Source organism: Furipterus horrens, unplaced genomic scaffold (genome assembly GCF_987537825.1).
Source record: "Furipterus horrens unplaced genomic scaffold, mFurHor1.1.pri manual_scaffold_13, whole genome shotgun sequence".
Taxonomy (NCBI): Eukaryota; Metazoa; Chordata; class Mammalia; order Chiroptera; family Furipteridae; genus Furipterus; species Furipterus horrens.
Genome location: NW_028327183.1, coordinates 5599454 through 5613737, shown reverse-complemented (window position 1 = coordinate 5613737; position 14284 = coordinate 5599454). Strand labels below are relative to the sequence as shown.

Sequence of the window (14284 nt, the reverse complement as noted above, 5' to 3'; positions counted from 1 at the left end):
TGCAAGTGGCAACGCATTCACCCTTGAGATCTGTCTCTCGTCTTGGCACATCTTGTCTCCAAATCTGCTGATCACCCGAGGGGGTTCACAAGACCTGAACTCCACCCAGAGTGTTCTGAAGATAGGTGGGTGGGGAGGGGGGCGGGGGGGTGCGTGAGAAACAGAACTTAATTAGGTGTAATACCTGGGTCCAGTGCTGTGATCAGCGATGCTACCCAACTGGTGGGCCAGGCCAGAGGGATCAAAAACAGGTCTGCGATTGCCAAGTTCGCCCTCTGCCCGCAGCGACTGTCAGCTGATGATAGATTAGACAAATCTGGTTGCTCTATCAAAACATCCATCTCCAACCTTGATTAGTAAGCCTATTGAATTATGATTAATTCACAAGGGTGCTGCTGACAGATAAGATTCTTTATCTGACAATGTGTACTAGTCGCTTTGCCGGAAGCCAAAAACAACACGCCTCTCCCCCGCCCCGAATACAAAACACAAACTCCCCAAGTTGCTAGTAAAATCAACAGTATCGGGTATAGCCGTGCTGAGAAGGAGAAGGAGAAGGAGATGGGTTTGTGAGAACCCAGCCTTGACAGGAAAACCAAGCAGGGCGTAGGGCGAGAGCTCTCCTGAGCACACCAGAGACAAAGGAGAGAGCCCTGGGGCGCCTGCAGCCTTTTCAGGAGGGTGTGTGCAAGAGACCACCTGCAGGTTGCTGCAGGAGGCGGGGTCCCCGTTCTGGTGACGTCCCACTCACTCAGGCCAGAGGCAGCCCCGAACCTGCAGGCCTGGCCGATGTCACCATCCAGCGACGCTCCTTGTCTCTGGAAAAAGGACATCTGCACAAGGAAATACCCCGCAGACCCACACTCTTGGGGTTTTTCAGAACGTGGGTTGCCTTTTGCTGTTGTTTTTGTCAGACTGAAGGGATAAGAAGGAGGGAAGGGAGGAGTGGTTTGTGTTTTGTTTTCTTAAGGGAAGGCATAACTATGAGAGTTTAAAAAATATTTTTTTCTTTATCTTTTAGTTTTGTCTGAAGCAAAGAAGCACGCAGCGTGTTCAAGTTTTAGTTTACTGCTTAGTGACGAAATGACTCAGGAAAACTAAAATGGTACATAACTCATTTCCCCATCAAGCCAGCTCGTCAGCTGGGAACCTGAACATATCAGTCTGGGTCTATTTACAGCTTTGCCAATCCCCCCAAGTCAGCTGTGGGTGTTTGTTTTTGGGGGGAGGACACAGCAAGAGGATGGTAAGTATTCAAAATCTCACATAATTTTAGACAGTATCATTCCTTATCCCGACCCTATGGTTTTACCAAAAGCCTAACGTCCTATAACCATGTTTCTCTTCAGCTCCTATTAACCTTTCGGTGACTTTTCTCTTCTCTCTCTCTCTCTCAACTTTCCTCTCTGTTAATCAATTGTGCGGCACGGATGGGGTCAAGGAAACCTACTTCCTCCTCTGATAGCCTCCACTGTTTCTACTCTTGGGGATAAAAGTGCTTTAAATGGAGTTATATTCTAGAAAAATCAATATATGATTACCGCAAAGATTTCTATCGATTGTCCTGTTGCTTTGCAAAAAGGCGTGAGAAAAATGGCACATTTCCCTCGGTTCCTGCTCCGCGCAGACTGCTGTGAATGCTCCAGGCAGGAAGAAAATGTTGGAACTGTATTTAATGACCAGAAGTTTCCATCATTCAACCCACCTCCTCCTCTCTGTTCCCTGGAAGACGCGGCCGCATCGCTCTCCGTAACACGGGCAGGCATCCGGGGCTGTGGGGGGCACGGGGTTCAGGAGCGGGGGCCTGTCTGCTCCAGACCCCGGGGCTGTGTCAGAAAGTGCTGGCTGTCTTCCTAACATCCATCCCCGCTTCTCCCTTCCGCGCAGAACCCTGACTTTGGGGGAGCGGCAAGGCTCCCTGCTGAACAATATTTCTCAGTTTCCTTTATCAATCCCCGGAATCTAGGGGGAGGTTGCTGGGTGCGGCTCCGGGGAGTTCCTTAAAAGAGGGGCAAGATGGGGTTACTCAGCTGCACATTTGCCTTTCCGCCCTTTCTTGCTCCTCCCTGCCTGTAACATGGATGAGACACTAGGAGCTGCAGTGGTTCCCCTGTGACCCTGAAGGAAACCGGAAGACAGAGGCCATGATGCCCCAGGCGTGGCAGAGCAGAATAACATGGCCCCACTCGTTCCAGATTCCTTTCACACGAGGGAAATAGAAATCCCCGTGGGGTCTAAGCGACTGCCTTTCAGGTTCATGCTGTGTGCTGCCAAGCAGGAGGCATTTCTCCCACAACATCAGCGCCTGATTATCTGAGTCCTCGATGTCATACCGACTGATAAAAAGGTGAGTGACATTTATATCTGGGGCTGATGGCACAGGCAACGGCCGCTGGGTGCTCCAAATACTCTGTGCTGTCCGGAGTTAGTCAGCTGTTTCCCGATCATGGACATTGAGCTCCTATAGTAATACAGTCCGTAAGACTGGCCCGTGGTGATTTTTCAGCTGTCCAGCCTCCGTGTTCCCCCTCTTCTAGTAACAGGGCCCCAGTTTCCTTCCCGGAAAATGTGTCCCCCAGGGGTATGCCATCCGCGGGACCATCATCAGGGTGCTCCAGCCTCCTCCGGCCCGGAAGCAGGCTCAAGATGCAGGCTGGGTGCCACGAGGCTTTGATTCCTGAGTGGGGTACAGCTTCCTCTTTTGACCAGCAGCACCCCAACAAGTGTGCCCCCTTCCCCACGGTCTGGCTCCTGGGGATGGCGCTGCTTCCTCTCCTGCCAGAGTTAGTTTCCAGGGCAGTGTACACCAGCCCATACCATCCCGAGTGAATGCATGAATGAAGGAGGAAGGGAGAAGCTCTTTCTTTGTCTTGCTTTTTTTCCCCTTAGCCAGCATTTATTTCTGTTGCTCATAACCAAAGGACTCTAACTCAGAGATCATCATCAGAAGGGAGCTGTCAAGCACCCACATGCCTTGGGTTTAAAAGGAGGTCTTGGGAAAGTCACTTCCAGCCCCTGCTGGGGGTAGGTAATGCCCGGCTGTGGGCAGAGTCCGACCAGAGGCCGCGTGGCCACACGGGGCCAACCGCTCTGACTTCTGCTTCGGAAGGTGCTGAGCTCAGGTCTCAGGAAGACATAGCACATGCATGATGTCATGAGAGAATACAGTGAGTTCCAGTTTTTCGTTGAAGACTAATAATTTGAAATCAGGTTTTCAGAATTCAGAGACCCAGTTCTTTGTCATACTTAAAAACCAACCAACACTTGGCATTGTTCAATCAGAGTCCAGTCCCTGGAAGCAGGGACCTTGGGTTCTCACTGAACGCGACAGTCGCAGAGTCAGCTTCAAGGCCCACACAGAGAGTTCCGGAATGAGAGCTATTCCAGGATTAAAAATGTAGAGAGAGCACTTCCAAAGCCTCTACTTTCCAGAGAGAGTGCTCATTACTAGAAAGTTCTTCCGGATGGCTCATTCCCTAGGCGATTTACATTTCTCACTGAATAGAGACAAAAGTTGCTGATTATGGAGTTTACTGACCACTGAGCTTCAATGGACTGCGTTTCCTTAAAAAAACTGCAGCTTCCATAGATGGTGATATTAAATGAGGTGGAAAGGACAGTTTAGTAATAATACTACTAGTAACAGCTAACCTTTATTGAGTGCCCCACATGTGATGGACACTAATCCAAAAACTTTAGATACATAAAGTAATATGTACCCATAATAACAATCCATGAGGGAGGCACTATTATCCCTTTATTCAGACGGGGAATCATGATGTTCAGATGAGGCAGAGGTTAACCTGCCCATGTCATTTTATTTGTAAATGGAAGACCCAGGACAGACCTCAGTACTACCGCAGTAAGATTGTCTGTTCTCCCCACATGGCGGGCGGCCATATAAACTGCTCTAAACTGGTCCAGGACCTATTTCAGTAATGTAGAACAAAAAGCCACACAAACATTTACACCTTCTACCTAATAATTGGACTTCTAATAAAATATCCCAGCGAAACAATCAAAATGAAGAAAGCACCTAGAGAGGTTTTTTTTTTTGGTTTTTTTTTTTTGCAGTATCATTCATAATAGTGAAACTAAGTGGAAGTAACCTAACTTTTCAAAAATGGGAAGTAATTAGATAAATCATGGTGGATAAAATGAATGGATTATTATGGCCAATAAAATGCATAATTTTTAAATTACGAAGCAACATGGGGAACACTTGGGTATGAAATAAAAAAAGCAGCATGCACACTCATATGCAGTCAACAACTACCCCCCAATTAAACAATGTATTCATGGGGCCCAGGGCCGGAGACTGCCTGTCAAAATGAAAAGACCTGTGTTATGACATTGGGACCGTGGGTACGATGTCACGCCCCACTTTGTTCTCTACTATTTTCTAAATTTCAAAAAGGGGGGAAAATGAAGCAGGAAAAATAAAAATTAAAAAAGCCCTCAAGAAAGAAAGAGGAATGACGCAAAGTTGGCCTGGCCCCAGAATACTGGGGCTCTTGCCTGGGACAGCCTCTCGTCCCCCCTTCGCTGTAGATTAACTAGAATGTCACCAGGCAAGGGACGCGTAGCAACCACGGCTCTTTATCCAGTCAAGGTAAATGAGGTTCGGCTGGTCAGGAGAGTAAATAAGATTAGTTATGGGCTTCAGGTCACCCACTCACGGAGGTCAGCGAGTGTGAGATTATTATCCTTGGTAGAAGAGCAGCAAAATAGCATTAAGGAATAAATTAATGAAAAAGGTAGAAGATTATTTGAACTAAAACCCTAATCAGTTTAGAGATTTCACTCAACTGCTCTGCTAGCCATCAGTCAAGCTCACAAAACAAATATGCTTGTTCTCGTAAGTAATTCCAGGAGATCTCCCTTTCTGGCTTCAAAGACATCCAATCTCAGGAAAGTCATGAATAAAGTTACCCCAGTTGGCTGCTGCACCTCATGCAAAGCCCACTGAAGCATTAAGGGGAATGCTACTAAAACAGTGGGGCAGACTATTTATACCAGATGCATAATTGGGAGCCGTTTGGCCTCTGATTCCAAATAGAACATCATTCTCTACCCATTCAGGAGCCCCGAATTTGCCAACGTGCAAACTGCATATTTTATTAAATAAACACAAACTAGGAGATAATGACATACATTTGTTTTCATTACAAGTAGTAATGCAATATTTCTCCGAGGCTTAGCGCATTAGCATTTCTTGCCACGTTTCCAATGCCTTTGAACCTCCTGAAAAGCTACATCTGTTAGCTCCTGTGTATACAGCAGAAAGTTACCAAGTGAATTAAGTTTTAATATAAATTGCTTTGTTCACTATTAAGATTGATGTTGGACACACTGTACTGTAAGCTGCAAACTGCAATTACAATTCCTTGCAATTATCTTCGGTTGTTAATAGCACAAGATAGCATGTCACTTTCTACCAAGTGTATAATTTATCATTTGTGGTTTTTTTTTTCCATGAACTCTTGTGGTATTCCAAATGTATAATCTTGTTGTATTTATTTCCCAGCGGTCCAACAAAACGCACAGCAAGTGCTGACTAGAACAAACTAAAAGGCACAGCTATTGACAAGCCGTCACCGGGGCCGTAATGAACATTCTGCCTCCGCTTTCACCTCAACAGACCAGCAACTTTAATTTATGATAAAGCAAAGGAGAGGCAACCTCCAGGTTTATTATACCCTCAGTGCTGTTTCAAATAAAGTAATTAGAAGGTCAAGAGACAGGTCTGCAAAGCCAAATATAAATGCAACCCTTCTGTACCGACATTTAAAAAAAGGGAGGAAAAAAAAAGAAGCCTCGTGTGTTCAAAGAGCATTTTATCCATCTTTCTTCTTGAGACCAGGGCAAGTCCTTTTTTTTTTTTTTTTTTTAATATGACCGTAACCAATCAGAACCAGTGGCAGCCCCGTTCTTTCCCTCTCTAATTTCCTCCATCTGGGCTCCAAGCCGCACACCTAGGGCATACTCTCCTTAGCAGAACGTGACTGACGAGTCCCCCAAAAACCGTGCTCCGAACTGTAAACTGAGGACACGTGATTACAAACCCTCTTATTTTAAATAAAGAAGACTTGAGGGGGGAAGTAATGAAAAGGGTCTGGAGAAACCCACTAATATAATAATAGCCCACAAATAAAGAACTTTAAAAAGCAATTTCAGAACTTTTTTTTTTCTTCCTTGAAGAAACACCAGAGGAAGAGGAGTGAACTTAGAAGAATTACCCCTGGAAGACATTTTATTGTCAGGGATGTTAGAGGCAATGAGAATAAACCAGCATGTTGTTTCTAGGGCTTCTCTGTAACAGAGTTCGCGTCGAAGGCTCCTGACTGCATGCATTGTAGGCTGTGTTTGCTGCCTCTCTCTACCATTTCTCCCAGTGACGCCAGGCTAAAAATGCTCCGACAGGCCACGAACCTCAGCGGACCCCGACTTTGTGTCCGGTCTACCCGCTGAGGAGCTAGGTCAGAAGTTTCCAAAGACCACGTTAACTCGAATGCCAGCCGCCAGCCGGCAGCTGGAGCCATGGATTACTCCAGTGGGAAATAATGTCAGGGAGCTAGGCGATTTCTCCCCATTAGCCACCCCTTCCGAACCCTTGTCCTGGCCCCTAAAGGAAAGGAAGAAGTGGGGAGGAGGAAGAAAAAGATGAAAAGGGGAAGGAAGTACAGAGGGACTGAGTGAGGGCCACGGAGAGGAGGCAGAAGCCAATCCCTGAACTCAACTAGCTCCCACACGGGTATCATCGTGACGGTACCTATAGGAGCGCTGCGTTCAGAAAACAGCTTTAAAAAGACGCATCTTCCAAAACGGTACGAGGCAATTCTTGGTGCCGTATCCCATGAAAACTCTCGTGGCCGCCTGAAGGCTATTATATGCATCTGATCCGCCTCTGTGCGGCACCTGCTCCAAAACACCTTCCCGAAAGAGTGCTGTGTTCTGTCATGTTTGCCGCAGGTCCTTTTCACCATTGTCTGGGCAGGTAGTTGGCATAATTACACTGCGCGATAGAAGTGAAGAAAACGTATGTCATCTCATAATCAGAGCATGCAGTTGGGTTGTGAAAATACTTGAAGTAACCATTAAAACAAAAGGGATAAGAGTTGGGGTTTTTTGGCGTTTGGTTGGTTGGCTGTTTTTGGTTTCTCCCCAGACAACGTAAGTGCTGACTCCATGAAGTCAGGAGAAACGGGCATATTTTGGCTCTCACCTCCCTGGGTGAAGAAATAGGCAGCTTTGATCCAAGATCACCTTGATGTCCCTGATGCCAAATGGTATTTCCGACTCAGGCATTAATAGAGACACCATCTGCACACTACGATCGGGCTGTGTACCTGAAATGCACATCAGTCCTGCATTGCTGAGGCATCAAGAATACATATAGTTGGTGGGCTGCCTTTCTTCAAGCTGGGGCCATGTTTTCTTGTCGCTGCGTTTAAATATTTTTCTTATTTATTTTCCACTAAAATGTCATGTCCCCACGAATTTGTATAAGGAGTGGGAAAATCAATGAAGAAATAAACTAGATAATTTTCAAAATATTCTGTCTGAGACAGGAATTTCAAGCACTTCTCTTTCCAGGTCTTTCCCAGCGGGTGCTCGTGAGCAGCGAGATGTTCGGAAGGCCGGAGAAGATGGGCAGAGCCTTGGTCATCCGGACTGCAAAGGGAGACCTGTTTCATCCGCCTGCCCACCTCCAGTCCCCGCAGAAGCCCTGACAAGGGCGCCCCCATGTGTCAGATCTCCACCAATAGGAATGCTCCTGCTTCTTGCCCACAGGAGACCTGCCCACCAAAGGTGTGAGGGTGGGCCACCTGCTGGCTTCACCCCAGCCCTGCAGCAGGCTTTTAGGAAGGCGGGGCGGAACCAGAGGGCAGGGACCCTGTACCTGAGAGGACCTCACGCACAGGCGCTGGGCCGGCGTCTGTTTTGCATAGACCCACTAATGCACAAAACGTTACTAAAGAATTTTAAATGGTTCTAAGAATGTGCCAGAGACTGAAGAAAGAAAATCACGGTGTCTGTGGGAGGCACTGCGGTTACCTCCCCGACACCCATTTCCTCCCCTTCCTGGCTCACAGAGCCCCTATTTTATTCCGCACGCAGAGACCGTGGCTCTATTGCCAGATCCCAAGCACATCCTGGCTAATAAGCCCATAATGGTGTTTCCACTCCCCTTGCCAGCCTTTGCTTTCTGAATGGACATCTGACCCAGAACCGGGAAAAAAAGACCACAGGGGCGGTCCGTCGGGGGGTTCCTAGGGAGCGTTTCCGCCCGTCGGGGAAGGAGATGCGAGGAGCGCTGACCTCTTTCCACACCTGCTGTGTCCCCGCCTGGATGCGATGCTTGGCACGGCGGCAGCCTTTGAAACACGGAGGAAACCAGTGCGAGAGGGCAAAGGTGACAATGGCAGGGCTCGGGAGGGACAACGCCAGGTCTTCGATGACCTCATGGGCCCTGTGCTCACGTCACACCTACGGCTCCTACCCCTGCACCCGCCTGTCATGGGACCTAATACTCGCCCTGGGAGAAGCCAATGAGTCAGAGCACCATTTGGTTCTGTACCCACCTGTCCGTTGTGGAGGGGCAGCATTTGTATCTTCAGCTAAGCCACAAGCACGCTGACACATTTAAATTTAAATCTCATTTGCTCGTATTAAACTGCCTATATGACTTCCCGGTGGGGTGTCAAACATTTGTACAGTCAGTTTGGAGAGCAGTCTGTCAGCGGGTATCAAGAGCTGCAAAGAAGTTTCTAAGTTTTGACCCACTATTGCACTTGGGGCAATTTACCTCAGGGAAATAATCTAAAACATAAAGAAATGTAGAGTCTGCATTTAATAAGAGTATTAAGCACCCGCTAAAAATGATGATTAAAAACAGTTAGTAAAGTTTAAAAGTTATTTTGACAAGTGGAAAAGGGAATACCATAATAATGACACAAATGTAACAGCAACACTCAGTATGTGTGCATGTTTAAAGGCTCCAAATACATCTACCAAGAAGCCCAGGCTGGTGTGGCTCGGTGGATTGAGTGCTGGCCTGTGAACCAAAGGGTTGCTGGTTCGATTCCCAGTCACGGCACAGGTCTGGGCTGTTGGCCAAGTCCCCATTTGGGGGCACGCAGGAGGCAACCACACATTGATGTTTCTCTTCTTCTCTTTCTCTCTCCCTTCCCCTCTCTCTAAAAATAAAAAAAATAATAAAAAAAATCTACCAAGAAATGGTTACAGAGTTGGTGTCACGGTGGGAGATGAGGGGTGTTATTTTTCCTGTTCTTTCTTTTCCACATTTCCTACACAGAAAAAAATAGATACATTTATACTGTCCCCCCTGTATTATTCGGCTGCATAGGAAAACCTGCAGGCAATGCTGACTGGAAACGCCTAGAGAGGGAGGCCGGGCTAGCCCGGGGAAAAGTCTTGAGGCAGATGCAGAAAGCTCATTAGCACCAGGTTTCTTCGCAACCAGTTGGTTTTTTCTTTAAAACTCTGGAGTTTTCTTTTCTTTTCTTTCTTTCTTTCTTTCTTTCTCTCTTTTTTTTTTAAGGCGATGGTTATTCCATGAAGTGGGGAAGGTGAACAAGAGCAGTTAACAAATAGGAAATGGTTAGCGAGCACATCCCCACTGCAAGAGGCCCACTGGGGAAACTTCCTCTTTCTAAATAAGAAGAAAATGCCAACTGCTTTGATTCGAGTGTTCTGCTTCCGAATAAATTTGCCTGGAAAGGCAGAAGGGGACTAGGTTGGGGCTGGGGACTATTTGAGCCTTCCTTTAAATAAAAAGATGCTTCTTCTAATCTAGGTCCACGATGGCGCTATTGACAGAGCGCCAAAGAAACCCGCAATATTCCGCATAATTAAGAGGGATCGTCGGCATCAGAGGGACCAGAAATGTTCTGCGGATTAACTGCTCACTTCATTGCTAATGACTGCCTGATTTCTTTAGACTAATTGGTGCAATCTACATTTTTGCAGCAAAGATGAAGTATCAGCTTGATTTGGTGTCAATAAAGAATTGATGGATGCTTCTGACTGCTACTTCTCAACAATGCATGGATTATTACTACTGTAATTATCATAAATGACAAAACATGGGCAAGTGGTGATTACAAGTCTAATGCTATCTTGAGGTTTTAATGGCGCAAACCACTCAGGCTTTACACCCATGATTTACTGGGTCATCAAAATCCCTGGAAGGATTACCCTTGGATGAATGCCACGCATTATCTTACCAATAATGTGCTGGTTTGGCCCATCATGGAGCAGATCATCTAGACTGAGTTCTCAGAAGAGCCCTTTTTAAATGTATAAATCTCTAGTTTGGGAAGGAGACATGTACCGGCTGCCACCTTTCTCTCCCTTTCTGGGTGCGGCGGTTGTATTTCGTTCAGACGTGTCCAGAGGCTGCGTGTCTGTGTGCCACACCTACCACGCCGGACGCCCAAGGCTGGCAGCACTGTTCACGGTTCGGCCACTGCCAACCAGGCTCCCCAGAGTGCCATCCACTAGGCAGAGAGAAAAGGTTAGAGACCTTGTGTGTCCCCACCGGGCTGGGCACAGGCACGAGACCTGCAGAGGGGCTCGGCTCTGGGAGAGGAGGGCAGGGAGGGACACAGGAGGGGTCTGTGGTGACTCGGAGGAATGCCTTTCAGGAGCGCTGGCCAACCTGTGCTGCCACACAAGACATAAAACAGACAGACACACACACAGGCTGCTGCAGAGACAGCCCCAGTTGCAGACCCGGGTCGGGGGCTGCAAAATAAAATGTCCCCGAAGTCATGGTGGGTAACTCAGGGGCAGAGCATAAGTGAGGCTGGTGGCAGCCGGCCCAGAGGGGCCCCCTCTGAAGTGGGCAGCTACCCGCTGCAGCCTGGGCATCGTTGCCAGGTGGGAGAGGACTGGGGACCGATGTTTTCCGATCTTCTGTCTTGTTTCGTATTTTTTTCAAGAGAAGTCAGATTTCTTCCTTTGTGATATAAAATATCCAGGTTGTAAAATGTTAGCCAACAAGTGCATTTTTTAGCATAATGCGTAAGCCAGCAGATTCTTTTTTTTTTTTTTTAAGTATATTTTATTGGTTACGTTATTATAGTTGCCCCGATTTTCCCCCTTTGCCCCCTCTGCCTGGTACCCACCTTCCCTCAAGCAATCCCTCCCACTTAGTTCATAGGTTGTGCATGTAAGTTCTTTGGCTTCTCCATTTCCTATACTATTCTCACACCCCCCTGCCTATTCTTGGGACCAGACAGCCTTAGCTCGGCGTGCATTTGGGACACGTTAATTAACACGAATGTCAGCTTTCCTCATAGGCAACATGGAGATACTAACTGTTACTTATCTCATGGCGTGGTTCTGAGGCTGAAATGAAGGAATAAGTGAATGCACAGGAAATATTCCTGACACATACGTCACTCAACAGCTACAGCTGTCACCTAAGGCTAGGTCTGGCCTGCTGGCGCTTAGTGTGTGATCTCGGCTGATAGATGAGGCAAGACAGACAAATGACCAAGAGCAATGACACTGAGGCCTACTGCAGCAGGTAAGATGCTATCCTCCCTACTTGCTGGAGGCCACCTGACCTTGCAAGTGACCTCATGAAACCTCAGCTTTCTCATCTGGCAAATAGGGATAATAAAGTCCCTGCCTCGTGGACTGCTGTGAGGATGAAATTGGAACCCTATAGAAAGCATACATCCCGGTGTTCGGCATACAGTGAACACGCTATAAATATTCATAGTCGTTATTCACGTCGTTTTTTTACGTTGAATTTTTCCAAAGTCTTAGAATTTTAAATCCTTTTTTAAAAAACCTGGTCCAGATTTCCTGCTCTTGTCCCAGTCCCTTCTGCTAGGAGCATTTTTGCCCTGGGAAAAGCTGAATTATTTGATTATTGGTTATTAACCATGGGAAATTCCCTTCTGAAGGTTAACCTGTGTGGCTTCCTTAAACGCGACTTTAACTATTACAGTTGTTACCAAGTGCAAAGGACCTGCTACACAAAACTACTCTGTGTAAACGAATTAGGTGATGTGCAGTCTCTTTTTTTTTTTTTTAACTTTATTTATTTTTATTTGGAGGGAGGGAAAAGGAGGGAGAGAGAGGGAGAAAAACATCCATGTGAGAGAGAAACATCGATCGGCTGCCTTTGGTACTTGCCCGGACCGGGACCGAACCCGCAACCCAGGAATGTGCCCTGACCAGGAATCGAACCGGTTTGTGGGATGACACCCAACCGACTGAGCCGCACCAGCCAGGGCTGAAGGACATTCTTAAGAGTGGAAGCTGCTATAATAAACAATGAAACATAACTGTTTTTGTAACATATAAATAACTGATACCATCTGGTTCAAGGGAACGTGCAGATCAGGGTGCGGGACACCTCTCCCCAGGGAGGTCCGTGTACATGTCATAGCACACGTCAGTGACGTGAGGTCTGTGCACACGGCCCACGGACGGCCTTCTCCCGGGGAGCCGGGACCGTGGCTACTCCGTTCGGTCGACCACAGCGCTCACACACGCCAGACTAAAAGAAGTCCCCCCGTGTGCCTGATGGCGCGGCTCATCTGGGGGCTGGGGGGCATGCCTGTAAATTTCCTCTCTAAAATGGAAAAGGCATCAATGGAAGCACTGCAGGATCCCGAAAGCCCAAGCGCTTGCATCTCTAGCCGAGAAAACGCGGTTTCCACCAAATGCTGTGCATCAGACGGGACACAGAGTGCACCAGCAGCGCCAGGGACACGCGGCGGAAAGTGGACGCGCTTCAGGTCGCCAGAGGCCCTCCGTCGCTCACCTGCGACTTTCAAATGTCCTTCCTAGTGCGTGGAGAATCTTATACATCACAGCTATTCGGGAAAGTAAACTACGAATACCACCTTGTATTCTGAGAACCACCAGATATTGGCTCCTGCTTCCTGATATCAGGTTTTACTTCCTGACGCAACCAGGTCCATCTCTGAGCCGCTCCCTTCCTCAAATCCCTGAAAAAGCTGTGTTTTGCAACGGAACGCCATCAGAACATTTCCGAAAGACATTTCTCCTCTGGACGGGAAACGCCACAGCTTTCTGTTGTTTTATACTCCTAGCCGTGGATATCACAGCATCTGGATATAAATTGACTTTGTTTTCATAGAGATGGCTTGAATATTAAAAAAATAATAATGGTCATAAAACCAGCCTCAGTTAACTTCTCCTTATGAGAGCGAAGACCACTGACGCACAAGAGACAGGGATGGGTGAGACGCAAGGGAGGGGCCTCCTGGAAATATTCTAATTCCAACACCCAGCCTCCTTCCTCTCCACCCCCCCCCCCCAAAGACTCCCAATTCAAAAATGCCCAAATCCAACGAGAGCTATATCGCTTACTGTCAGGGATGCACATACCAGAGGAAGTGCTGGGGATCAAGGCAATCTGTGAATCAGAGAAAGATGTTGGTATGCAAGATTGAAGATATACCAGCTGGCCCGCGGCTTCAGCTGGTTTCCAGGGGCCAGGAAGAAATTAGTCTCACGTTCAGTTGAAAGAACACCTGGCCATTCACCCAGAGGCACAAATTCACCGTTGAACAGGGTTATCTTTGTTTCCCTACTGAACGCACCTAGGAATCAGGTTTTTTAAAATCTGTGGCTCCCAGTGTCCTACATCACTCGTGTCCGTAAAAATCAGGACGTGGGGATGACGGGCAGGGAGCGGTGGCAAAACCACTGGTGCCAACAGCATAGATTTCAAAGACTAGAATGGTCTTCCTCTGACTGGTACGACGGGGTGGGCACATGTCCTATCAACTTCCCCATATGTGTTCCTGAAAATACACAGACGGGAAGGCCTGGGAGAGAAGGAGCTGTATTACAGCCGAAAAATTTGTCCGCAACCCGAAGGACATGTTAGAGCGACCGAGGCTTCGAAGGGTGCCGGCAGCTTGCTGTTGCCTGTGGTGCGAGGGCTGCACGAAGCTCACAGCAACACCGAAAATAAACTCAAGTCCCTCACTGGCATGCAAGCTTGTGAGTGTGGGAACCGTCCTGGGAGAGCTGAACCCCCAACCCTGGCTGGGGTGCATCTTGCATGAGGCACTGAGCAGCGTGGCCCGGGTGGGGGGTGAGTCCCGGAGGAGGCTGGTGGATGGCGGAGGGGCCGCGAGGCCACACGTGTAGGTGGGAGGCAGGTGGGGCAGGGTGGGAGCGCAGGCCTTGGCAACTTGTGAAGGCAGAACGTTCTGGCAAATGCCACCGGCACAGACCGGGAGGGCGGCCCCAGCGGATCAAGCCG

General features: G+C 47.9%; 1 protein-coding gene across 1 annotated transcript in view; it reads right to left on the bottom strand.

The window, feature by feature from the left end:
* FTO (FTO alpha-ketoglutarate dependent dioxygenase) overlaps nucleotides 1-14284 on the bottom strand; it is a 254429-nt gene that overhangs the window by 67036 nt on the left and 173109 nt on the right. The window lies entirely within an intron of this gene.